Raw genomic sequence first — 25,736 nt, 5'->3', positions numbered from 1 at the left:
CAACCCACAAAAATACAACAAGAACTGAGAATCACAGAACACTATTAGTGTATTTTTAAAAATGGCAGCGCTGCTGTAACAGCAGCATTTCCGCTGCTGTGGACCTAGTAGACCAAGGAATGGAGACATATCACTGCTCTGCAGGATCCTACCGCCTGGTCCCACTGTGACAGCTTCGTACCAGCTTTAAATTGCCTGTTAAAGCAGCTGATTTTTTTTTTAATCCTGCAACCACAAGCTCTGTTCCCAAGATGGCAGCACTTGTGCCATGAGGGGTTGCATATTCCAGGGAGCAGCAGATAGTGCAAGGTACCAGAAACAGGGAGAACACCCCCACCATTGAGAAATAGAAGCATAGGAGACAATCATACAGGTGGTTATCATTACAGCCATCCAGCATGGGGCTCAGCAACTGAAGGACCTACACTGGTTGCAAGCTGTTGGTGACTTGAAATCAAAAGGCCCAAACAGGCTGAGAGCTGCTGTAGACTGGCTCATGTATCAGAGCAGTGATTCAAGAGAGTGGTGAGGGCAAGAGGGGCCTTGGGCATTGAAGGTTTCCTGATCGAATCGGTGGTTTAGATCTGGAGCCAATGGTTTGAACTGAAGACTGTGTGGATGCAAAGGCTGTGGGCGCACTAGAGGCGAATCCACCGACACTCTACTAAAGGGACTCTTGCTTCGTTCTCCTATTGTTAGGGACACCAGCAATGCTCATGGTGACTTTATTTTACAACAGAAAAAAGTTGAAATATGTACATTTAAGGTATTATTATATGACAATAAAAGGAACTTTTGAACCATAAACCTTTAAATTACAAATATCCAATCCACATTCTGCTACTAAGCTAGTCAATTACCCCTTTATCTTGTGTGCCATAGATTATGGTATTTTTTAAACTCAATGTTGAACTCCAAGTACAATACATTAAATGTACACCCCTCAACAACTTCCTCTGATGAAGTGAACATTCGATCAACATCATTAGTAAAATAAGACTTTACTGTTGAAAATCCAAGCTGGAAGCCACAATTTTTTTTTAAACTACATCTCGTCCTTCAGAACTTTTTCCAATTAAATGCCTTGAATGCTAGGTTAGTAGCTTGGAATTACTTCCTTTTATTTTCCTAAACAATGCTAATAATTAATTGTCCAGTCCCACTACATCATACTTTTTAATCAGAGAATTACAAATGGCCAAACTCTTCATGTAAACTTTTGAAGTTTGATTTAAAAGTTAGGTTTTATGCACCGAGGTGCAAAATACTGCTCTATTTTGTTTTGTTTAAAAAGTCATACTCTTCTTCCTTTAAAGCGATGTCCTTATTGTGTTGTAGTTAGATATTTGAACCATTCAAAAATAGCTTTAAAAATGTAAGTGTTTTTATTTTAAATTTGAGCACCATTGTTTAAGAAAATTGACATTTTAAAATTAGTCATAGGCCTCCGTACTGCACAATATTTCCTCAAGCTATTCTTTTAACCCAATGAAATACCCATTTACCTTTTGCTCAAATGACCATGCTCACCTTTTACAAATCCATTATAGGAATCCTTTGGCAGCTTCAATGCATTTTTGTAGAAATTAGAACATATTAGATTTTAGAAATAGCTTTGACAATTTAGATAGGAGGAAAATTCTGCAAGAATAAAATTCCTTTAATCTGCAAGTAACTTGCACCTCACACCTCAAGATCAGATTGTAATGCATCTCATCTCACTAATCCTCAGCATCTTTTTAGCCAAAAACAGAGCAAAAGGTAGGACATTTCAGGTTTAAGCCAATATTTGGCAACTTAATGTTTCTGGCATCAATTAAGTTAATGGTCTTGCTTCACTGATAAACTGTAACCCAAGCTGAGTGTATTTCTACATCAGCTCCAAAGTGGCTCTGCAATTCAGTGGTCCAGAGGATGGAGGTATGTGGAAATATCATCTTACCCAAAGGTTTCACATTTGATTAAAATTATCATATCTAGAAATTGAACAATTGATCCTTTTAAAATAGCCATAAAGAATATGGTATCATAATATCTAATTGAAACTGCTAAAGGCAAATCTACCTCAAACTTGAAAATGACTGAAAATATAGCAGAAATTGTTATAGAAGGCCATGCATTAAAGTTTATTCAGCTCGTTATAAAAGGATATCAATATTATTAGCTCCACATCATGCAAATCTCATCGGGACTACCACTGTTCTTCAACTACAATTTGTTTTTATAAACCATTGTCCCTCAAGCAAATCAGTGACAAGAGTTTTCTATTGTGAGTCATGATTAACTCAGATCAAGATACACAAAAGATAATCAAAACCTTCTATTTCCAACTACCCCAAAGGCATCAACCATCTCAACTTCACCATTCCTCTTGCCCATTTCCAATGTTACCCTCTCGGAAACCACACCCCTTCATTCTCTTGCACCAATCCGAACATGATCCAAAAAGGAAACAAGAGCGGTGGTATTGCAGCTAACGCACTAACCTCTACCTTACTGAGGCCAGACGACAGCTCTCAGACACCTCCTCTTACTTATCCCTTGAACAGGACCCCAGCAAGAAACATCAAGCCACCGTCTCTTGCACCAATAACGACCTCATCACTTGCAGTAATCTCCCTTCAATTGGTTCCGACTGCATTGTTTCCCAACCCTGCAGTTCCTAGTTCATCTAGCCAAGATCCACAAATCCAACAGCCCCATTAGACTAATTACTTCTGCGAGATCCTGTCCACCAAAGTGGTAAGAGCACATCTTAACTCCATTTTGCCCTAAACACTTCAGGCTGATGGTCCTCCATGTCAAATTCTTCAAGTAACAAGCAGCAATAGGCGATGAACCAGACAGCATTTAGTTTTTATTTCCAACTCTTAAACTATAGTCTTAACTTCCTTAACACTAACTCTAGTGTTACAGGATATGTTTGAATAGTTATGGGTAAAATGTCTTTAAAAGAGGGAGAGATTGTGGGGGTTTAGTTTAGGTTGTACTTAACAAACAGGGTAACACTTCACAAAAAACCTCATTTAAAATGCAAGAGCTTTGCTAAAGCTAGATGTTCAGGCTCCGGTCGACTTTGCAGAAGCAATGAATAATGCTGATCTATTGTGTATGGGCAATAAAATCCAGGCTCAGAGATTCTGATAAGATCTTTCAAAGAGTGGATTTGGAGCCCAAGAAGTCATTTGGTTTTTACAAGCAGAGAGAGGAAAAGACAAACAAGTGATGAGAGAGAGAGAGGGGTGGGGGGGTGGGGGGGGGGGGGTCAGTTCTACAGCACCAGTTGAGGCTACAAAATAGCAAGCTGGCAAGCTTGTTGAAAAACCCCATTTTGAAGACAGGTTGTGAGTTCTGAGTTCAGCCTGTTCAAAATCCTTGTAGTCCTTGAAAGAGGAAATGGCTGGCTAGAATGTTTCTCCTGAAATAAGGGAAACAAGAGGAACTCTGTGGTGACCTGGAAGAGGAGGTTATTTGGAAAACCCATATTGGGGCAAGTTTCTTGAGCAAGACATTGAAGTGACAGATTAGAGGAAATCAGTTTGTGCGTGTCTAACAAGCAATAAATATCTCTCTGAAATCAACAAGAACGTTCCTAAGCGGTAACCATTTAATTTTAAGCACCAGAGCCTGGTGAAGATTCATAAATGTTAAATTCTCGGCACAGTATGAGAATTGCCTGATACCGGTGAACTTGGAGAAGTGAAAAGTGAATGTCTGGATGGTGAAACAGAACTTTTCTGAGCATATACACATTACATACACGTGCACTAAGAATTAGAAGGGAGTTAGATTAATAGAAATAGTTAAAGATTGATCCTGTTATTATGTTTAAAGAAAATTAAAAGCAACCTTTGTTTAAGTATCCATTGTCTTGGTGCTGGGTTTTGGAGTCCTCTGGGCTCGTAACACTAGAAAGTTACTTCAAAGTTCATTCTTTCAAATTCATTGTTGAAGCTTAGGCCTTTTAAAATTTGATCCCCAGAATTAATGAGGAACTGATGGAAATACTGGAGTTGTGGTTGCTATAGGACTCACAAATTCTCCTTGCATTTCCTTTTAAGAAATATCCATCCACGCGAGCTGTGGTCATAACACCCCTGGTTGTTTTGTAGGCAAGACTCGAACTGAGCAGCCTCCATGAAGCTTTTAAGTCCCTGGCTCCTCTCTCCAAGAGACCTTTATTGTTAAGTCACACTCAAAATGAAGCGCTTGCTTCCCAAAAGACTCTCCCTAGCACAGCTCAATCCCAATCATTCACAGAGCATTCTTTGCTCTGAATTCCACAAAAAAATGGTTGGCCACAAGAACTGCTTCACAAAACTGCTTTCTCTTCAACAGTCCGAATGGTTCACCCTTGCAAAATTCACAATTCCTTCAGTCCTTCCAATATATTAAATTGTAGTTGGCCTGCAACTTGTGTTGTGATGTTGCTTGTCTGAAATGTTAACCGTGACCATTCAGTTCCTCCTGTCTGTACTATCCATAGTGATAATCCCATTTTACTAAAACGGGAACTCGCAAGTGAATATTTATGCTTTGTGGCTTATCTCAGGAATGCACAGCGAGACAAATATTTTGAGAATATGCTAATCCAATAAAACTGCTTTAAACCAAAGAAAAACATCCCAGATTTTCCAGCAGATTATAGCCAAGCATCCAACATGGTTGGAAAAATCTGCCAGTCAGATTTAACTGTCACACTCAAATGAAAAATATACAACTGTCAAGAGAATAAAATGTAAATTGGAGCATTGAAAGAAGCCGTGCATCCATCCCACTTGGTTAAGAGCAATCCAACCCATTTAACAAGCCCAGCCCTGTCCTCATAGCCCTCCAAGTTTTTCAAACACTTTTCAAGCTCCCTTCTGATAACCTCATTGAACCTTTCTGTTTATAAGTTCCTGTTCTCAGGAGGACACAGTAGTGTATCAGTTAGGAAGTTTTAAAATTGGCACGCCTCGCCATTAGTTTTCCATTCACCCAAAACGGAGTCTCAAGTATCCAGCATCTACAAATCCCCACCGAGGCCGGATACCGGGATTTTAATCGGATAGCATTAACCCTTCGCATAGTTAAATAACAAAAGATTCAAAGGTGAATTAATGGGCATGGGAGAGAATAAGGGAAATGGGACCGCTGAAAGCCACTTGGATTTAATGGATTTAACTGTGGCGATACAGAACAATAAAAATTCTAGCTTCTCAAATCTGAAGTCCCTCGTATTTTCAATCATTTTAATAAATCAATTCTACATAATCTTTAAAGCCTTTACATATTTCCTAAAATGTGGTCGTCTTCTGGACAAAGAATTCCAGATACGGCCAAACCTGTTTGTTCTATCATGACTTCCTGCATTGGATATTTCACTTCCATTTATAAAGTCTCAACCTGAATGCTTTTCAAACCACTTTCACCAAATGATGCACATACCGTATATCTCCCCTGATCTCCATTCCATTTTGAAAATGGTGCCATCTAATTTGCATCACTTTTCATACATCTTATCAAATTTTAATACTTCATGTCTCAGCACTAAATTACATCTTCCCCTCCTACCACATCTTTGAATTCTAATTATACTTTCCCCTGTAGATAAATGAGCATGCAAGTTTTGGGGCATCTGGATATTATGTCCTGTGGACACAAATCTAATTTCTAGAAAGCAATGGCCTTCGAATGAATCCCAAAGAAAGTCCTCTTGTAGAATTTTCTTCACTTCGTAAAACAGGCCTTTATCCATTTCCTCGCCAATGTTCTCGACATTAATATGTCGGTTCTTTACTAAATGCCTTTGATCGTGCTCACTTCCCTCATTCATTCTATTACAATCCAAAAAAAGCAAGTAACTTTCCTTACTAGTCACTAAACTAATTGGCCTCTAGTTACTGGGTTTATTATTGCACCACTTTTCTGAACGAGGATGTAATATTTGACATTTTATTTTCCAGTGAAACAATCTTTGAAACTACAAATGTAAGATTATGATCAAGACCTTTGCAATTTCCTCTCCTACTTCTCAGAGCAATTTAGAATCCATCCCATCTGGACCAGGCAATTTATTTTCTTTAATAGCAACTAGTCTTTCTTCTGTTATTTTTTTTAACCTAATCTCAAACTCATGAAACAAGAAAGTCTGCAGACTCTGATGTAGTTAATATACAAAACTGCTGAGAAAGTAAGCAGGTCCTGCAGCATCCATAAGGGCAAAGATATAATAGCAATGTTTCAGGCCCGTATGAGCAAAAAAGTAGGCAGGCATCTGAATGAAAAGGTGAGGAAAGGAGGGAAGAAAGGGCAGGGTGAGGAGCGCAGGCCGACACCAAGAGATCATAGGTGGCCATGGGTAGGCGGGCTGAGAATTGATTAGGGGAAGGGTTAGTGCTGTAAATGCAGAACAGGAGGAAAATAGACAGAGGGCAGGAAAGGGGAGAGATGGGGAGCTGGCCTATTGGAAACTCGAGAAGTCAGCATTAATGCTGTCTGGTTGGAGGGTGCCCAGACAGAATATGAGGCGTTGTTCCACCAATTTGCCAGGGTGGGGGCCTCAGCTTGGTGTGCAGGAGACCATGAACAGACATCAGCATGGGAATGTGGCCTGGTCTCAGAAATAAATATTTAAGTTTCTGAAAGAAAAAAAAACAAGATCAAGACTACAAAATCCTCATAAAATACTTAATGTATAAGCAATGCCTCAAAAATGTAATTGCAAGCCTCAAACCCTTAATAACACACCTCCTACATGGAATTTTAGGAAAGCACCTTTGAGAATTAACAAAATATCAATTCAAGCAAAAAAAATTACCTTGGTAAACTATCAGTTGCCCAGCTGAGTCATGATATCAGAAATACAAAACATGCAACTCTTCAATCGTTCAGTGCAGAGACATAATGCAGTAATGAATTGCACAAATAAAAAATCTTTGGCTGCCGATCACCAAGTGGTACCAAGCTGATTTTCCATTTGCCACAAATCATTTAAGAATTTAGTCATATTCACAAGCCAGGTTTTTGCACTTAAGCTATGAAATCTTGCTCCCTTCAAAGGTTAAAACGTGAATATCTGGAGACATCGTGGATGAAGTAAAGACACACAATGCTGGAGAAACTTAGCATGTCAGTGTCCTTTATATATCAAAAGGTTAAAATACATGACCAACTTTTTGGGCTTTGGCCCTTCATCAAGTTATGAAAAATGCCAAAAGGGCAGGGTGGGGAGAGGTGTGGTTTGCAAAGGCAGGAGGTGATATTGTGGAAAAGGGAGGGAGGGGATAGCAGCAATCAAGGGGAGGAGGGAGGGGGAAGAGGTGAGCAGGTTAACAGAAACCAGAGAAGTTAATGTTAATGCCATCTGATTGGAGAGCCCAGACAGAAAATCAGGTGTTCTTCCTCCAATTTGCGGGTGGTCTTGGTGGGATAGTACACAAGCCCAAGAACAGACATGAGAGTGCAGGAGTGTGACACAGAACTGAAATAGTTGGCTTCTGGGAGGTCTCTGTCACTGTGGCAGTCAAAGGAAAGGTGCTCAGCGAAGCGATCTCCCAATCTGTGCCCAGTTTCTCCGATGTAGAGAAGGCCACTAAGGGGACACCAGATCTAGTGAATCAATCCTGCAGATACACAAGTGAAGTGTTGCTTCACTTGAAAGGCCTGTTTGGGGCCCCAGACCATGGTGGGGGCGGGGGAGATGTGTGGGTGCAAGTGTGGCACCTCCTGCAGCCACAGGAGAAGATAGCGAGGAGAAGAATGGTGGGGAGGAACAAGTGCACGAGGGGGTATTTCAGTTCTGTGTCACACTTCCATACTTGCAAACCTGTCCATGGGCTTGTGTACTGTCCCACTAAAACCACCCGCAAACTGGAGGAAAAACATCTAATTTTGCATTGTGTTTTTCCCTTCAAAGGTTGATTGGCTTACCCAAAAGCATAATTTATGTGCTAAACATTACAATTCCACTTATTCACATCAGTATCATAGAATTCTAATTTTAAGCTTTAATTAATCCTTCAGCAGACAAAGATTTACTAGAGGAGTTCAGAAGCTCCATCAGTATCAGTGGAGAGAAATTATCAATGTTTAGGTCTTTGTGTCCTTTATAAAGGTATGAAATTTAAGACTATCCAGAAGGAATATGCTGTGTTGCTGCTCAGGTTCACAATTGGCCTCACCAATGACAAATGGATGAGGCCAAGAAATTGATTTTCTAATTTTAGGTAACCCTGCCTACATCTGATTCCACGGTCCTATCCCTTATTTACCTACTCTACCTGTTTCCCCCTTTCCAGTGATCTCTCCCAGTCTTTCCACCTCTCACCGCTCCTTTTGCCTCTGCTCGGATTCTTCAGATTCTCCCCCAGTTCCTTTCCCCTTTGTACATAATTGTACACCCATGCCTATAGCCTTGTTCAAGGGTCCAGATCCAAAACGATGACTGATCATTTCTACCCATGGATGCAGTGTGACCTGCTGAGTTCCTCCAACAATTTTGTCGACTCAGGATTCCAGCTTTCTGCACATTTTGTTTCTCTTTTTAACTGATCCTTGTCAAGGGTGATTAAAGGGAAATCTCAATTAGCTTCGATACCCTCAAGGGGAATGGTGGCTAAGATTCCCCTTCATAATTATCCATCAATTCTATACTATTTTAGTTAAGGATTTCAATTGTCAAAAATTATATGCAGTAAAATTAACAAAAATCTATAGCAAGTTATACTTCACTGCAGAAACGAATTTCAATTTTAATTGAAATTATGCGTGAGAAACACAGACCAAATCTTGTTAACACCACAAAGTTTAATGTTATGAAATACACACTGAAAAGTGCAATGAATCACTGAGTATGAAAATCTTGAAGTTGGGCAAATAACACAAATTAATGTTTCCACAATACATACATTTATAGATTGTGTAACCAGGTTACGAATACAAATGTACCAATGTAATACAGTATATTCACAGATTAACAAGTACAACCCAATTACCACCATCTTTAATAGAACATTGCTTCCAACATTCAACTGAGCAATAATACAATGAGCTATCCAGCAACAAATGCCAGATAACTATCAGAATAAAGTGTACAGACAAGGAAAGAGATTTTCACTTGGGCATAAAATGTAAAGTATGCCTTTGTATCAAAATTATTTGTAAGACTAAGATGGAAAGAATGTTTTCCTCATTGGCAGAGAACCATACCTTCAATATTGCTTAGCCTCCATTCTTGGACTGAATTTAAGATTGAAGGCATCATTTCAATGTCAGCGTCCGACATGAAAAGGTATAATGTGTGGAGAGGGGAATTATTTCAGCCCTCAATAATGCATAGGCAAACTCATGAATAGAGAAGATATTAAATTTAATCCAAGAAACTGTAAAAAAACTTTTTTTTGTCAACAGATGAGATGATGATACAGGTTTAAAATGTTAGGTTAAAAAAAAATACAGGGAGACCAGAGTTTATTCACACACTTTGTATATGGCAAGCTAAGATGAGAAGTCTATTTTTTTTTTTATTTTGAGGAAAGCGAATAAAAGATATGCTAAACCTTCACAAATTACAGCAAGAACAAGATATTAAATAGAAAATAAATCTCAGCTGACGTATTTTCCAGGTCCTCCATAAATTACAGATATATGACTGAGACATCCTGCACATCCAAACAAGTGTTTGGGAGACCATAGGAATGGTTAGGGATGGATGGCTGGCTGCTGCAGGCATCTTCCGACTGGTGGGAACAGGGCATTTCTGCTTGTCAGCTCTCCCCACTCTTCCAGCTGCAAATGGCTGATGGGTCAAGACGACCAGTGCAGGGCCCACTGAGCAAATTCACTCAAGGAGTCAGTGAGGCCACTGATGGCCACTCTTTTCACTCCTGCTGGCTCAACTGTCACAGCTGTTTCTATCTGTTTCTCCCATAAACTGTATTTGTCATTTTTTGGGTTACAACTAGTTGTTAGGAATGGCCCTCTGTACTCAATTCAAGACCTGAGACTGAGAAAGAATGCCAGAGTCTTGGAGAAAATACCATTTTGGAAGCAGGAACCAGGAAGGGTGGGGGGTGGGGTGTTACAGGAAGAGGATTAGTAAACCATGTTTTGTTAAAATATACAAGAGAACGCTTCCACCAGCGTTGTCTCCGCTCCATCCTCAACATCCATTGGAGCGCTTACATCCCTAACGTCGAAGTACTCGAGATGGCAGAGGTCGACAGCATCGAGTCCACGCTGCTGAAGATCCAGCTGCGCTGGATGGGTCACGTCTCCAGAATGGAGGACCATCGCCTTCCCAAGATCCTGTTATATGGCGAGCTCTCCACTGGCCACCGTGACAGAGGTGCACCAAAGAAAAGGTACAAGGACTGCCTAAAGAAATCTCTTGGTACCTGCCACATTGACCACCGCCAGTGGGCTGATAACGCCTCAAACCGTGCATCTTGGCGCCTCACAGTTTGGCGGGCAGCAACCTCCTTTGAAGAAGACTGCAGAGCCCACCTCACTGACAAAAGGCAAAGGAGGAAAAATCCAACACCCAACCCCAACCAACCAATTTTCCCCTGCAACTGCTGCAATCGTGTCTGCCTGTCCCGCATCGGACTTGTCAGCCACAAACGAGCCTGCAGCTGACGTGGACTTTTTACCCCCTCCATAAATCTTCGTCCGCGAAGCCAAGCCAAAGATTTGAGGAGAGCTTAAAAGGTAATGAAGACAGGAGGGAGGTCTTAAAATCATGAAGTTTTGCCACAATAGGGCAAAGTATCCTGTGAGAACATATTGAAGTTGAAAATAACTAAGCAATGCTGCAAGTTGATGAGACCTAAAATACAGTAACTGCAAGGAACTGGATGCACCTTGAAGGTGAATTATTAGACAGCCTACTGTGCTTGATTATGCAATGATTTTATTAAAGTTTACATCACAAATGTGACTATTTGGTATTTTGCATCCATATCCACTCATTGCCAAAACATTCCAAAAACACCAGTTAGCTACATTTAGTTTAGAGATCTCTGTAGGTTTCAAACAGCAACTCTTAACCATATAACCATACAACTCTTGCTTTGAAAGAAGCACTAGTCTATGGCTTAACTCGTAACTCTGGCAGAATATTTCATGTTTTGGCAAAAATAGTATGGAACTGTACAATTCTGCAGATTCAGAAAATTCCAGCAATAACTTTGATATTTATTTTAACAGCATAGGTTGTAGATTAATTGGACAGCACTAGCTTGTGGGCTGAAATGACCAGTTACCAAGCTGCACGCCTAAATTTAAAATTTATAGTCAAAACTTCATCAGAAGTGTAGTTACCTTTCTAAAGTAGCCAATTTTGAGCTGGCTTTCAATGTTCAACTTCAAATATAGATGAGAAAATATTATGGTTGGAGTGAAAGGGATACCCAAACATTCAAGTCGTTGATCATTTAGGACAGAGGTGAGGACGAACTGCTTTCCTGCCCCCCCACCCCCACCCCCCCCACAAATAGTGAATCTGTGACATTTTCACTGCCCATTGAAGCAATGGAGCCTACCTCAAGTCCCTTTCACACCGCCAACTCTCCTACTATGACCGTCCCACTGGCCGCCCTGTGAAATATTGTTTTGCAGTTATATTTCACAGGGTGACCGGTGGAGCTATCAGTGCATAACTGTGTTTTATATCATATCAAAATTACTTATAATACCACCAGACTGACACTCACACACGCAGGCACCAACATCACTAATAGTACCTGGTAGAGCTGGTTAAGCATTTACACCACCATGGAGTGATGAATGAGTAACTTGGCTGGGCTCTGATACAACCCCCCACCATAAATGAGAGGCTAGTTGATTTTAACTCACCCTGCCTGGTTGTGGCCTTTCACACTGCAGATTACTGGCTACATTGGCTGGTTCAATCCACTCTATTTGGTGGTGTGAAAGAACCTGTAAATATATTTAAGACTACGCTGCATAGATTTCAACAAAATAGGGAAATTAAGGGATATGGTGTGGGTGGTGGGGAAATCAGGTAGGTGGAGATGAGCCCATCATCAGATTAGGGCAGAGCGGGCTCGACCGGTTGAATCTCCTACTCCCACTCCTATTTCTTATGTTCTTGTGTTTCATATGGAATAAATATCATCAGATGGAGTGTATTCAGTTAGTCGGAGGATGCAGTTGCAAAACAGTGCCTGACATTTCAGGGTCATTTGCTCTGCCTTATATGCATTTCAAGGACAATGACGTGCTCATTAATGAGTAATAAAGAATTTATTGCCATATACACAAGTACTCCAAACAAGAACTCAAGATACACCAACTATAATAATATACAATTAGCACAGTACGTCAAAACAGAGAAAAAAAGTACAAGAATGGAGAAATATTCACAGTTGCAATTAGTGCAATAAAAAGTGAAGCTTCAATCGTGCAAAAAATCTTTTTGTGATCCCAAACTAGTTTATGATCAGGGCAGTAGGTGGATAAAGTCTGTCCTAAAAGCTAGACATGCTGATCAGTGCAGAGGGAATATCCATTGTGTTAGGGGTTCTTTCTCATGTTCGCTGTCTTCTTGAGCCAGCAATTCACAGAAATATCATCAATAGATGGGACTTGAATCCCCGTGAGGGACTTGGCTGTGTTTGTCACTTTCTGCAACCTTCTATGGTCCTGGGCTCTCAAGTTACCAAACCAACCGTTAACACCACCACTGTACTTATCAGAGTACACTTGTCGAAGTCTGATGGCATATGCAACAACATGCAATCACCTCCTCAGACTTCTGAGCAAGTAAATGTGTTCTTGTGCCTTGTTCACAGCTGCTTCGATCTAGTAACTTCAGAAGTCCTCCAAAATGTGGACTCCCAAAAACTTCAAAAAACTGACCCTCTCTGCTACAATCCTGCCAATGAATAACAGTACATTGTCCCTCAGCCCTCCTTTCGTAAAGTTTAATAAAGTTCTTGGTCTTGCTGATTTGGAGAGCAAGATTGGTGTTCTGGCACCACACAATCAGATTATTGACCACTATCCTAACCCTCAACCTATTCTGACACATCATTTCCCATTATTCAGCCAACAACAATGATGTCATCAACAATTTTATGAATTGTTTTGGAGCCAAGCGCAGCTATGCAATCGTGAGTATATTTGAGGTTAGAGCAGCTTTCTAAGCACCCAGCCTTGGGTACCCTTATGTGTTGATGGTCAGCAAGGAGGAGGAATATTGAAGAGAACAAGCATCTGGACAAATATTTTAGGTTTATTAAAATATAAGATATGGAAATAATATAGCAGATGTTCTGCAAGGAATTGAAAATTTAGTGAATTCAAATATATTCTCATTTTTATGACAATATTAAGTTTTAAACCAATGCTTTTCAAACTTTTTTTTCCCCACTCACATACCACTTTAAGTAATCCCTATGTCATAGGTGCTCTGTGATTTAGTAAGGGATGACAACGGCGCTTACACCCCTAACGTCGAAGTACTCGAGATGGCAGAGGTCGACAGCATCGAGTCCACGCTGCTGAAGATCCAGCTGCGCTGGATGGGTCACGTCTCCAGAATGGAGGACCATCGCCTTCCCAAGATCGTATTATATGGCGAGCTCTCCACTGGCCACCGTGACAGAGGTGCACCAAAGAAAAGGTACAAGGACTGCCTAAAGAAATCTCTTGGTGCCTGCCACATTGACCACCGCCAGTGGGCTGATAACGCCTCAAACCGTGCATCTTGGCGCCTCACAGTTTGGCGGGCAGCAACCTCCTTTGAAGAAGACCGCAGAGCCCACCCCACCTCACCACCTCACTGACAAAAGGCAAAGGAGGAAAAACCCAACACCCAACCCCAACCAACCAATTTTCCCTTGCAACCGCTGCAATCGTGTCTGCCTGTCCCGCATCGGACTTGTCAGCCACAAACGAGCCTTCAGCTGACGTGGACTTTTTTACCCCCTCCATAAATCTTCGTCCGCGAAGCCAAGCCAAAGAAAGACTTAAAGTGATATGCGAGTGGAAAGTGCTTCAAGCCCAGAGGACCACAAAACCCAGCATCAATAGATATTCACCGACAAATGGTTACTTAAACAAAAATTGCTTTTAATTTTCTTGAAACAAAAACAAGATCAATCTTTAACTTATTACTCTTAACCTAAATTAACTCTCTTCTAATTCTAAGCACACATGTATGCAGGCAAGTTCTTTGCTTTAATAGTCCAATCATTTACTTCTCCAAGTTCACCGGTATCAGGCAATTCTTATACTGTGCACAGAATTTACTGTTTATGAATTTTCACCAGACTCTGGTGCTTAAAGGTAAATGGTTACCACTCAGGAACATTCTTGTTGGTTTCAGAGAGAGATTTGTTGCTCGTTGGACACACACAAACTGATTTCCTCCAATCCTTCAGTGTCTTGCCCAAGAAATTTGTTCCAACAAGGGTTTTCCCAAATGTTAACCTCTTCTTCCAGATCACCATAGAGTTGCTCGTTTCCCTTATTTCAGGAGAAACATTCCAGCCAGCCATTTCCTCTTGTAAGGACGACAAGGATTTTCAAAGGCTGAACTCAGAACTCACAACCCATATTCAAAATGGGGTTTTCAACAAGCCTGCCAGCTTGCAGCCTCAAGATTCCTATTTCTTCTTTCCTCTCTCTCTGCTTGTAAAAAACAATCTTGCAGGGCTCCAAACCCAATCCTTGAAAGATCTTATCAGCCTCTGCCTGTACCTTGTTCTATTTGCACCCACTTCTGAAGTTCCTTCCAAAGGAGTTTTATTGACTTTTGCAAAGGCACTGGTGCCTGAATGTCTAGCTTCATCACAGGTTGCATTTTAAATGAGATTTGGTATAAGTATCTGTGAAGTGACCCATACCAAACCACTCCCCCCCCCAACAATCCATCTCCCCAAAAACATATTATAATATATAACCCGTAAGAAAAGAAAAAGTTGAACACTACTGTGCATGGTTTCAGAACTCCAAAGTAAATGCGCCAATGACAATTTTTCACAAGCAAAATATTTCAGTAATAATTGGGCCTAGAGCAGTGGTTCTCAATTTTCCCCCCCCCCCCCCCCCCCCACTCACATACCACCTTAAGTAATTCCTATGGCATAGGTGCTCTGTGATTAGTAAGGGATTAAACTGTTTTTAAACTCTTCACCAAGACTCAAGGTCACAACGAACAGAATACATTTCCAGCTTTTTCATCACAGATATTTAAAACTTACACAAGAGCAAGTCCTGTCTGTCACTTCAGATGGGAAGAGTGAACACACTTTGAGTCAAGCCAGCACTCACTGCAGATAGCATCTTCTTCCCTTGGGTTATCAATTTTTTTTTTGGCTTAAAGATGGATGGTTCTGGTTTCTCACTTGAGCTTCTTTGTTGTCACAATGCTCCCACATTCTTAATTTAGAACTGAATGGAACACCCTTTTTTTTTTAAACGATGCAGTGCCCAATAGGGACTGAAATTATCTTTTTCTTTCCAATCTTTGAAATGAATCCAATCCAAAAGGCCACCATTACACCAAAGCATTTGGTCTCATGCTTCCCAAAAGAACAAGGGGAATCTGTATTTTAAAATAAATTGTACAAAGGCAGATCATCAGGACCAAATGAGATTTATTTAGAAACAGAAATGTAAGAGACACCAGGTATCAATTCAGCAGAATGCAAAAAGTGCTCTCTTTTTTGCACTTTTTAAACCGTACAGGAATAAAATGAGCTTCATTGATTTAATTTCAACCCAGAAGAAATAACAAACAAGTAATAAGGAAAATAATTATTGCAGTCTTCAATAATCTTTCTATTCGGGTATCTAATGATGCCTCAAGACCTGCTCTAACATTGGGGTCAGTGCAATGCGTTGAGGAAAATGTATACATTTGGATTCTGGAGTTAACATTAACCTGGACCAAAACAAAATTCACAATCCCCCCTCCCCCCCAAAGGATCTAATGTTTACTCACAACCCATCTTCAAAATGGGGTTTTCAACAAGCCTGCCAGCTTGCAGCCTCAAAAGCTACTGCAGAGTTGACTTCTCTCTCTTTAAGATTCCTATTTCTTCTTTCCTCTCTCTCTGCTTGTAAAAACCAATCTTGCAGTGCTCCAAACCCAATCCTTGAAAGATCTTATCAGCCTCTGCCTGTACCTTGTTCTATTTGCACCCACTTCTGAAGTTCCTTCCAAAGGAAGGAACAGTGTTATGTAACAGTGTTATGTTACAGGAAAATATACCAATTTCAAAGTAATGAACTGACTGCAGGATACATGAAATCTAGATTCAATTAATGTAATATTCCAGATAGAAACAGATACCACTGATTTTGTCAACAGCTTTCCCATGTAAAAAGCTTCCTAAAATCTTGGCTGCTTTACTTGTTGGATTTGGACCACTTCAAAAATGTAGGCCCAAAATTTTTTTTAAAAACCACCCACAAGTTTCATCCAAACTGGAGCCGAGAATAACTGTGTTCCTTGTTCACTCTATTTCCCCCCCCCCCCAACCCATGAACATTTTTTGTGCATTCCAAACTAACTGCAACACATCAGAAACCAAAGAAAGTATCTTCCTCTGAATGGCAAACTTTTAAACATTAGTCCCAGAACAACAAATTAACAAAAGAAACAAACAAACAATCAACTGAATAAATCATTTCACTCTGTTTTATTTTGGTCATTTACAAAGTGGTCAAAACCATTGTCCTCAACATTGAAGAATAGGCGATCATTTTCTGTTTTGCCTGTAAATCAACGGCCACCTGTGTAAACCCTTCCTTGGTTAGAAATTACTCAAGTGTTGAAATCATTGCCCCAACTAAATAAGAAAATATTTAAGATTATATGTACTGCAACTGTGAGTGGGGTGCTCCCCAGGTACACGGAAATGCTGGAAGGAACCCAGCCGGTCTCGCAGTCCTTAGGAGTTAAAGATATATTACCAATGTTTCAGGCCCAAGTCCTTCTTCAAGGAATAAGCAAACAGGAAGGTATCAGAATAAAGACAAGATTGGCAAGGGGAGATGTCCAGGCCAACTATTCTGATGCCTTCCTGTTCTTTGCTTATTTCTTGAAGAAGGGCTCCGGCCCGAAGTGTCGGTAATATATCTTTACCTCCTATGGGTGCTGCAAGACTGGCTGAGTGCATCCAGAATTTCTGTGTGTTTGCGTGTTTTTACAACAATCACAGCGTCTGCAGACTTTCATGTTTCGCTCCCTAGATAGATCCTAGTTTATACTGGTTGTTTCCTGCCTGGCAGGAATTCAAAGACACCTTTCAGAAAGAAGTTTGTAAATATCACACTGCAGGTATTCAAACATTTAAGGGGCAGAGATGAGAAAAACTTCGCTCTCCAACACACAAGTATAGATACAATGTCCAAATGCTACTGGTGATCGCTTGCTAAGCTAATTGATTTAAATTTAATTGGTACATCCAATGTAGCGACAATAGTTTCATTCATTCTTCCTACTCTTGCATTAAAATAAATATATACCTTGAAACAGTCACTTTTTAAATGTTATCCCAAGCCGTAGTATTTAAAAACCCTGGACGTGGATGGGAGGGGTATGGAGGGCTGTCCAAGTGCCGATCAATGGGACAAGGATGGGAAAAAAAGTATGGCACAGAAAAGATAGGCTATCATGTGAGTGTTACATGGTTCTAAAGTTTCCCAAGATAACTGCTACACAAAAACCAGATGTACAAATCATGACAACTGATTTCTAACATCCCCATTCCAAGACTAACCTAATTTACTACTGGAGGATAACTCAAATCATCAGTACTCCTAAAAAAAAGTCTGCTGGAGCAACATAGATCAAAAGCATCTGTGATAAGAAATAACATTCTCATTCAAAATGTTAGTCATTTCTTTCACCAGTTTCACCACAGATGACACCCAAACAGAGTGTTTCCTACATTTTCGGCCTCACCTCAAACTTTCAAGATTTAATATTTACTCTGCCTCCATACTCCCAACACTACTGCAAATTAATTATTATTCCTTTCAGAATTAGATTGACTTTGGCCATTATGCAACAGTGTAGAAAAACACTAATTTTCTGCAAATTTGTTAAATCCTAAAGACTTCTGTTTAGTGCAGTTATTAAACATGGCGGTAAGCTTTTCTCGTTTTTAAGATTGACAGTCAGTAAATGAGCACTGAAGTCAATGTGCAATTTCTAATATTGAATCAAATACCAAAACATGCCATCACCATAAATGGCAAACACACCATATCCAATCTGCCTATAAAATGATACAATGCAAATAAAAACTATTACTATTTTCATTCAAAATTCACGTTTTAAAAACAATCTGAAGCAGAATACTGTATTTGTCCTTATAGAACATTTAAAAATTATGTTATTTAGTAATTACGGGAATTAAAAAATGATTATTGTTGATAACATTTTAAATTTTGAAAGCATTATACGAAGAAACCTACTCGGGGGAGCGCTGAAGAGAACAAACAATGAATGAACTGCGAGATCCGCTCACGACTGGAGGCCAGGCCCAAAGCCTTCAAGTCAAGTAACCCAACCCCAAATCCAGCTATGACCTTTGAAGGGTCATCAGAGATGCCAAGAGGCAATACCATACCAAATTTAAGTCCCAAATGAACCTCACAAACAGCAGACAATTCCAAATGTGGCAGGGCAGGAATGTTCTTTCTTTGGCTTGGCTTCGCGGACGAAGATTTATGGAGGGGGTAAATGTCCACATCAGCTGCAGGCTCGTTGGTGACTGACAAGTCCGATGCGGGACAGGCAGACACGGTTGCAGCGGAAAATTGGTGGGTTGGGGTTGGGTTTTTCCTCCTTTGTCTTTTGTCAGTGAGGTGGGCTCTGCGGTCTTGTTCAAAGGAGGTTGCTGCCCGCCGAACTGTGAGGCGCCGTGCATCTTGGCGCAGGAATATAACCTCGGCTATAAAGCGAAACCTGAGAATAGCAAGCAATACCAAGTCTCTCCTTCATGAGCTCAAAGCATTCTACATTCGCTTCGAACAAGCCAAAGAGCCAGCAATAGACCCCTTTCCAACCTCACTTACACCTGCACTCACCATCACCACTGCAGGAATCAGATCAGACTTTCCCCGAGAGTGAATTTCTTTAGGCAGAATTCCTGGACATGTACTGCATGCCTGCACAGGAATGCTAGCAGGGGAATTCACAACATCTTTAATGTCTCCCTCCTACAGACAGAAAGTATCCAGCTATTTTATGAACAGGCCTAAATATCTACTGTGTAGTGACTCTGACATCCATCATCATGAGGTGCTAAAGTTTAAGCTCAACATTCAGATTTATTGTCAGAGTACATACATGACATCACATACAACCCCAAGATTCTTTTTTCCTGTGGGCCAGGCAGAATTGGTAGTAAAAAAAATTCTTCAAAATGTACACATTTACAAGAAGTGGAAACAGATAACAAGTGTAGACAAACTAACTGTGTAACACAGAGTATTTTTAAAAAATGCACAACTAAGAGTCCTTAAATGAGTCACTGAGTCTGTTGTTTCAGTCTGATGGAGGGGTAGCAACTATTCCTGAAACTGGTGGTTTGAGTGTTGTGGCATCTATACCTCTTTCCCAATGGTAACAGAGCTGATGTGGATCCTTGAAGATTGCTGCTGCTCTCCGACGGCAGAGTTCTATGTAAATTTTTTCAACGGTGGGAAGAGTTTTGCCTGTGATGCCCTGGGCTGTGTCCACTACCTCATGCAGGGTTTTCCGCTCAGAAGTATTAGTGCCTCTATTACCACGCCATGGTGCAGCCAGTCGACACACTTTCCTCCACACATTTGTAGAAGTTTGCCAGCTTTCAATGTCACAATACCTCCTGAGGAAATCAAGCTGCTGACCAGCATTCTTCACAAATTTGCTCACCCTCTCTTCTTTTGATCCTCCAATGACAACCCAGCCAACCTCGAGCAATTTTCCTCTCACAACAAGTCTATGGCAGACATCATCTCTCATGCCCTGGAACATCTGGACAACATGGATACCCAGGACAGACTAGTTCATTGACTGCAGTTGACTTCCCAAATAAACATTCGCAAACTCTAGAGACTTTGGATTCAGCAATGCCTCTGCAACGAGATGAACAACTTCCTTTCCTGGTGCCACCACCCCCATGATCAATCTGCAAAGCTGCTCACTCAGCCCACTACACCTATATGTGGCCAAATGTTGCTCCATCCCCATCTATAAATTTCCAAATGTACCACCTGTATGGACCAGATCTCAAACAATGATAAGCCAGAATAAAGATAGAAGGAATAGGGGCTTGACAGTCTCCACCTCAATGTTAGGAGGGCAAAGGATCTCATCATAGATTTCCAGAAGAGAGGTGAAACTCACTTCACCGTACACTTTAGTGCTGAGATGGATATAGCACACAGCCTCAGGCATAAACACCACCAACTATCTACCTTTGTTCAACTATATCAGCACAATGGGAAAGAAAGCAAAGCTGTATCTCTAGTTCCTCACCATCCAGAGCAAATTCAGCACGTCATCTGCATCCCACAATAACTTATACAGGTGCACCATCAAAAAAATCCCCTCAGGATGGAGTTCAGATTTCTTGTCATCTTTATGCTCTATGACATCAGATACAACCTTGAGATTCTTTTTTCCTGCGGGCGAGGCAGAATTACAACTAAATTGATAATGCAAAAAAAATGTACATGACATACAATGTAAACAAAAAAAATGTAAGCAGATAAAGTAGAAAAGTCCTTAAATGAGTCCCTTATTGAGTTTGTCATTGAGGAGTCTGATGGTGGAGGGAGAGCAGCTGTTTCTGAACCTGGTGGTGTGAGTCTTGTGGCATCGAGACCTCTGGGTGGTGTGGATCTTTGAGGATTGCTGCTACTCCCTGGCAGTAGCGTTCCCTGAAGATGTTCTCACTGGTGTTCCCATACCAGACTGTCATGCAGCAGGACAGGACACTTTTCATCAATATCTGTTAGGATTTTTTCAGGGTTTCTGATGTCATACCAAACTTCCACAAATTCCTGAGGAAATAGAGACACTGACATGCTTGCTTCATGATGCTAAGAGTGTGTTGGGTCCAGGAAAGATCCGTGAAGATGGTGACTCCCAAGAACTCAAAATTTGCTCACCCAGTCCACCTCTGATCTCCAATGATCAATAGATTAAATACCTGTTTTTTTTTCTCTCTTCCTGAAGGAAGCAATCTGCTCTTTGGTTTTGGATGTGATACAGGAACTTCTCTGCCCAAGACTGCAACGCCTTGTGAACACATTTCAGAACATCATTCAAAACACCTTCCCCTTCTTCAACTCCATCTACACTTCCTCCTACCTTAGAAAAGCAACTAACACATAAAAAGACTCATCCCTCCCCAGCCACACATTTTTCTTGCTGCTATCGTCAGGAAGAGGCTTCTTACAAGTGTGAGATTACACACCATCAGATTTGAGGAGAGTCCCTTTCTTGCTGTTATCTGACTTCTGAACTAGGTCACACAAAATAATGTTGCCTTTGCAGTTCCACCTGATCTCTCTCTATAACTCTGCACTGAGTTTGTACTGCTTTTCTCGGAGTCGACTAGCTGGATTGCACATTGAACTTGAATACCATTCTACTTGAGAGTAAAAATACATTCTGAACATTCAATAAGTTGTAGTCTGGATATGCATATCCTTTGGACATGCCAGAGTCTTGAGAAATACTGGAATGAAGTATTTCAAACTTTTTCTGTACTTTTTAAAAGTTCATTTCAAGTCTAATCCTTTAACTGCCTTGTTTGGTATTGTTGGGGAGAGTGGCACAACTCTTAACGGCTTCTGATTTGCATGCATTAGCTTTTACTTGTCTTACGGCTAGGCAGGTGGCATCGCTCAGAAGGAAGGGCATGGCTCCACTTACTCACGCTTGATGGCTGCGTGACGTCATGCTTCAATTTAGAGAAGATGAGATGCTCAATTTCTCATTTAAATTTTCAAACACTGTGGGGACCTTTTATGAATTATTTTCAGAATCTCTGCTTTGATGTGAATGCAGAAACATTGACTAATAAGGTAATTTATCTCTTTAAAAAAAACAGCTTCGTTTTGGTAATGGATTTAGATCTTTTTATAATAAAATATTACTGTATTATAATTTGTTTGAGAATGCAGGGTACCTTGGATGAATTGGTATGATCTAAATGTAATGTATTATTGTTTTAGAGAACTGCAACTGACAGGTGATATCTGTATATGCACTCTTAAGTTTTCAATTTTGCCATCTGATATCTGTTTCTATTCAGGTTTCCATAGTACTTTATTCCATGTACATAATAAAGATTCACCATGCTACCTGGACATTGAAAAATCATTTGGAAATACTAAACTGCATACAATTCACAGAAGAAGCACACCTTGCATTTCTGAGCTCACATACTTTTAAATTTAAAATCTTGAATAATTAAAAAATCAGTCTGAAAGATGAAGATGTGAAAGCATCAGTACTTTTGAGTTGAAAGACTAATTTCATCTGTCCGTTAAAATTAGGGCTTAGGAGAAGGCTTCCTCCCCGCCCACCACCCCTTCCATCTTTGGAATCCCAAAGAACTTTATCATAAATTATTCAAAGATCACCTTTTCAAATCTGTTAACTTTAAAAAAATGACAATTTAACATAAAGATCTCAAAATAATTTCCTTGAAAGTGGAAGAGAAGTACAAATTAGCAATATAATTTCAAAGTCGATGCACATTGTATTTATTCATAATAATTACTTCCTCCTCCCTCCTTTAGTACATACAATGGATCATTTTTCTATTTACACTTCATTGCCTGTTTGTATCACGAGAAATTGAAGGCTTATTTTTAAACCAGATGACAGTACAGGTAAATATTTAGTAATACATGATGACTAGTCATTTTCAGGAAGCACATGGATCACAAGAGTATATATTAAAAAAATTTTCAACCGCCACAGCAGAGTGTCTAAATTCACTTCAAAAGCCTGGAATTCTGCAGTGATATTGATAATGTGCTTAGAAAAATCGCTACCACATCACAACACTACTACATCTTGTGGATTTAAACTGCAGCAGCACTTGGAACTGCTGTATGAAACCAAAAGTGAACTTGAAACAGATTATTAAATTTTCTTAGGGCAGAAACTGGTTTAATATTTTAACCAGTTACATATTCTCTTTGGCTTGGCTTCGCGGACGAAGATTTATGGAGGGGTAATGTCCACGTCAGCTGCAGGCTCGTTTGTGGCTGACAAGTCCGATGCGGGACAGGCAGACACGGATGCAGCGGTTGCAAGGGAAAATTGGTGGGTTGCACTCTAAACCATCTAATTCGCATTTTCTTTAAATGTAATAATTTTCTTCCTTCGGGCATATAGTTGCAATTTGCAAGGGTTATCGGAGTAAAAGTTCATTCATCATAACCGTCTAAGGAACATTATTATGAACTTTCCAAGTCACACATCAACTCAAAGACATCTATCACTTTTCTTTCAGGGTTGGTATTCAAGTCTTGGAAGTCCCACAAAACATAATTTAAGTATACCTTGAAAACCAAAGCCACAGCTATTCAAAAATGGACCCGCAAAAGCAACTAGGGCATAGAAATTACTGTTGAGCTCAGCAAGTGGTAACATGACAAGATTTTTTTTAAATGCAGCATCTTGTGAATACAAATTGAACTGTATACCATAAATATTACTTGAACAATTTCTCAATTTAAGCTTTTCTTCCCCTTGAAAAATGGTATGTTAAGTAACAGGGATAATTTTTTTCCACAAGGTCTCAATGATAACAGTTACTCTATTGTCTACCTAACATTAACTCCTCTGATGGCCAATTGTCAGAGCACAAATGTTCCCACAGATGTCCTTTTAGCATTGGTCAAAGTGACAACATCTCTCATGTCTGCAGCCAAACTTCATTGCACTTCAACTGCTGCATTGTCAATATCCACCACTCCACCTGTCATGTGGCAACTTTGATCCATTTCTTTATTAAAGCTCAAGTTATATAGTTCTCTAACCAAACCCCAAAAGCTCATCTTTCCCTTGAATTATGTGCCATTACCTCTAAATGCCCGAAAAGAATGCAAATTTTCCTACGTCATTACATCCAAATTCCAAACCATCTTGCATTCCTCTGCCAGAAACTGGCATTTACGTGAACAAGACAAAGTTAATAATTCAGAAGCATCAAATTAGTTCTGAGATGGAGTCGCTTCCTCTGCACACAAAACTTTTTTCCTAAGGAACGTGATCCAAAAAAAGCACCAGGAGACCTAACCCATGGCAATACTGATCGTGAGGCAACCATTCACTAAGAGGTGAACGTTAATGCCCCTATTCTAATGGTGTTCAGGGATGTCATTTCTCTCTGAATCAGGATACAAAACAACAATTCCTTCAATGGTACAATAAACAACAAAGATGATGTCTTTGAAGTGGAGTCTACAACCTCCTATTTCTGAAGCATCGTCAGAGCAAGAACGGAAATCCAGAAGGGGGGGGGGGGAGGCATAGCAGAGATGGCAACCAAAAGAATCTTCTAACACTGAGGTAGCAGCCGATTGAAACTGCAATTAGTGACAGCAAGAAACCCATGACCATCAGCATTATTCTCTCACATTTTAAAGTTTTGTTCAAAGCACAAAGATGCCTCCAAAAATTACATTCATTAATCATCCCAAGTTGCCATTCAACTGAGGACACAAAGTCTGGAGTCACATCTAAGCCAGAATCAGTACAGATAGCAAATTTCCTTCTTTAAATCACATTATTAAAACAGTAGGCTTTCATAACAATCCTAAATTCATGATCGTGAATAGAATTTTTCTTTAAATTAAAAATTAATTTAATATCTGTATTTTAATTACCCAGCTACCATTGTGGAACAGGAACACATCTCTGAGTCAACAGTATGCGAATTTGGTCCACATCATCATGGAGTCGACTTCCATCTCAGATCTGTAGCCACAGACTTCACAGAATTTCTTCCAGTGCTATCATGGCTCTGTTTGATGTGGTAATTCCTCTGGAGGACTCCGGCTGAATTGGGAATTCTTACAATTGCCAACGCACTTCTAGCTTGGGCTGCAACCAGGTGGCCAAACAGCACAGAAGCAAGCCGTGCAGAACCAGGGAGACAGAAATCCATTCATAGTTTAGTTATTCAAATGTTGAATTTCTGTCAAAACCAGAAATTTCTCATTCTCTATTTCAGAATTTTAAAGAGAAATCACACCCAATTGACCTACATACTGGCTACGTTTTCAAGAGTTGGAGGAAACCGGAGCAGCCAGATGGCAAGAACGTACAAACTCTTTACAGAACCGCGGGATTCGAACCTGGATTACTGGCACTGTAACAACATTGTGCTTACATTACACTAACTGCGCCACCCGAGAAAGATTGTAAAGGTGGATGATTGCTGCCGGTGGGATTATCTAGAAATCAGAGACAATCAGATTCAAAATAAGGGGTCTCCCGTGCAAGATGAAGCGAAGGAATTTCTTTGTGGGCATGGGATTCTCTGCCCTAGAGATCCATGGAAGTGGAATCACTAATGTGTTGAAGGCTGAGATTGGCAGACTATCTGAATTACAAGAGTTAAGAAGTATCGGGAGAGAGTGAGAAATGTGCACAGAGAGAAAAAAAGTCAATTATTGGTGAAATAAATACAAATTAGATTTTGTTATTTTATCTTTATCTGCCTCACAATTTTGGAGACGAGTTTATTGTCATATAT

General features: G+C 40.2%; 1 protein-coding gene across 5 annotated transcripts in view; it reads right to left on the bottom strand.

Moving 5' to 3' along the window:
- Window positions 1-25,736, bottom strand: part of spop (speckle type BTB/POZ protein) — a 191,585-nt gene that overhangs the window by 61,010 nt on the left and 104,839 nt on the right. The window contains exon 1 of one of the 5 annotated variants that reach the window (XM_069904762.1): window positions 15,213-15,301. The exons of the other annotated variants lie outside the window; for them this stretch is intronic. The gene's annotated coding sequence lies outside the window, so the exon portion shown is untranslated. Of the gene's footprint in view, window positions 1-15,212; window positions 15,302-25,736 lie in introns of those variants that run through there. 5 annotated transcript variants of the gene reach the window in all.

The sequence above is a fragment of the Narcine bancroftii genome, chromosome 12 (assembly GCF_036971445.1).
Source record: "Narcine bancroftii isolate sNarBan1 chromosome 12, sNarBan1.hap1, whole genome shotgun sequence".
Lineage (NCBI taxonomy): Eukaryota > Metazoa > Chordata > Chondrichthyes > Torpediniformes > Narcinidae > Narcine > Narcine bancroftii.
The sequence above is the reverse complement of the archived record's forward strand: the minus strand, read 5'-3'. Positions and strand labels throughout refer to the sequence as shown.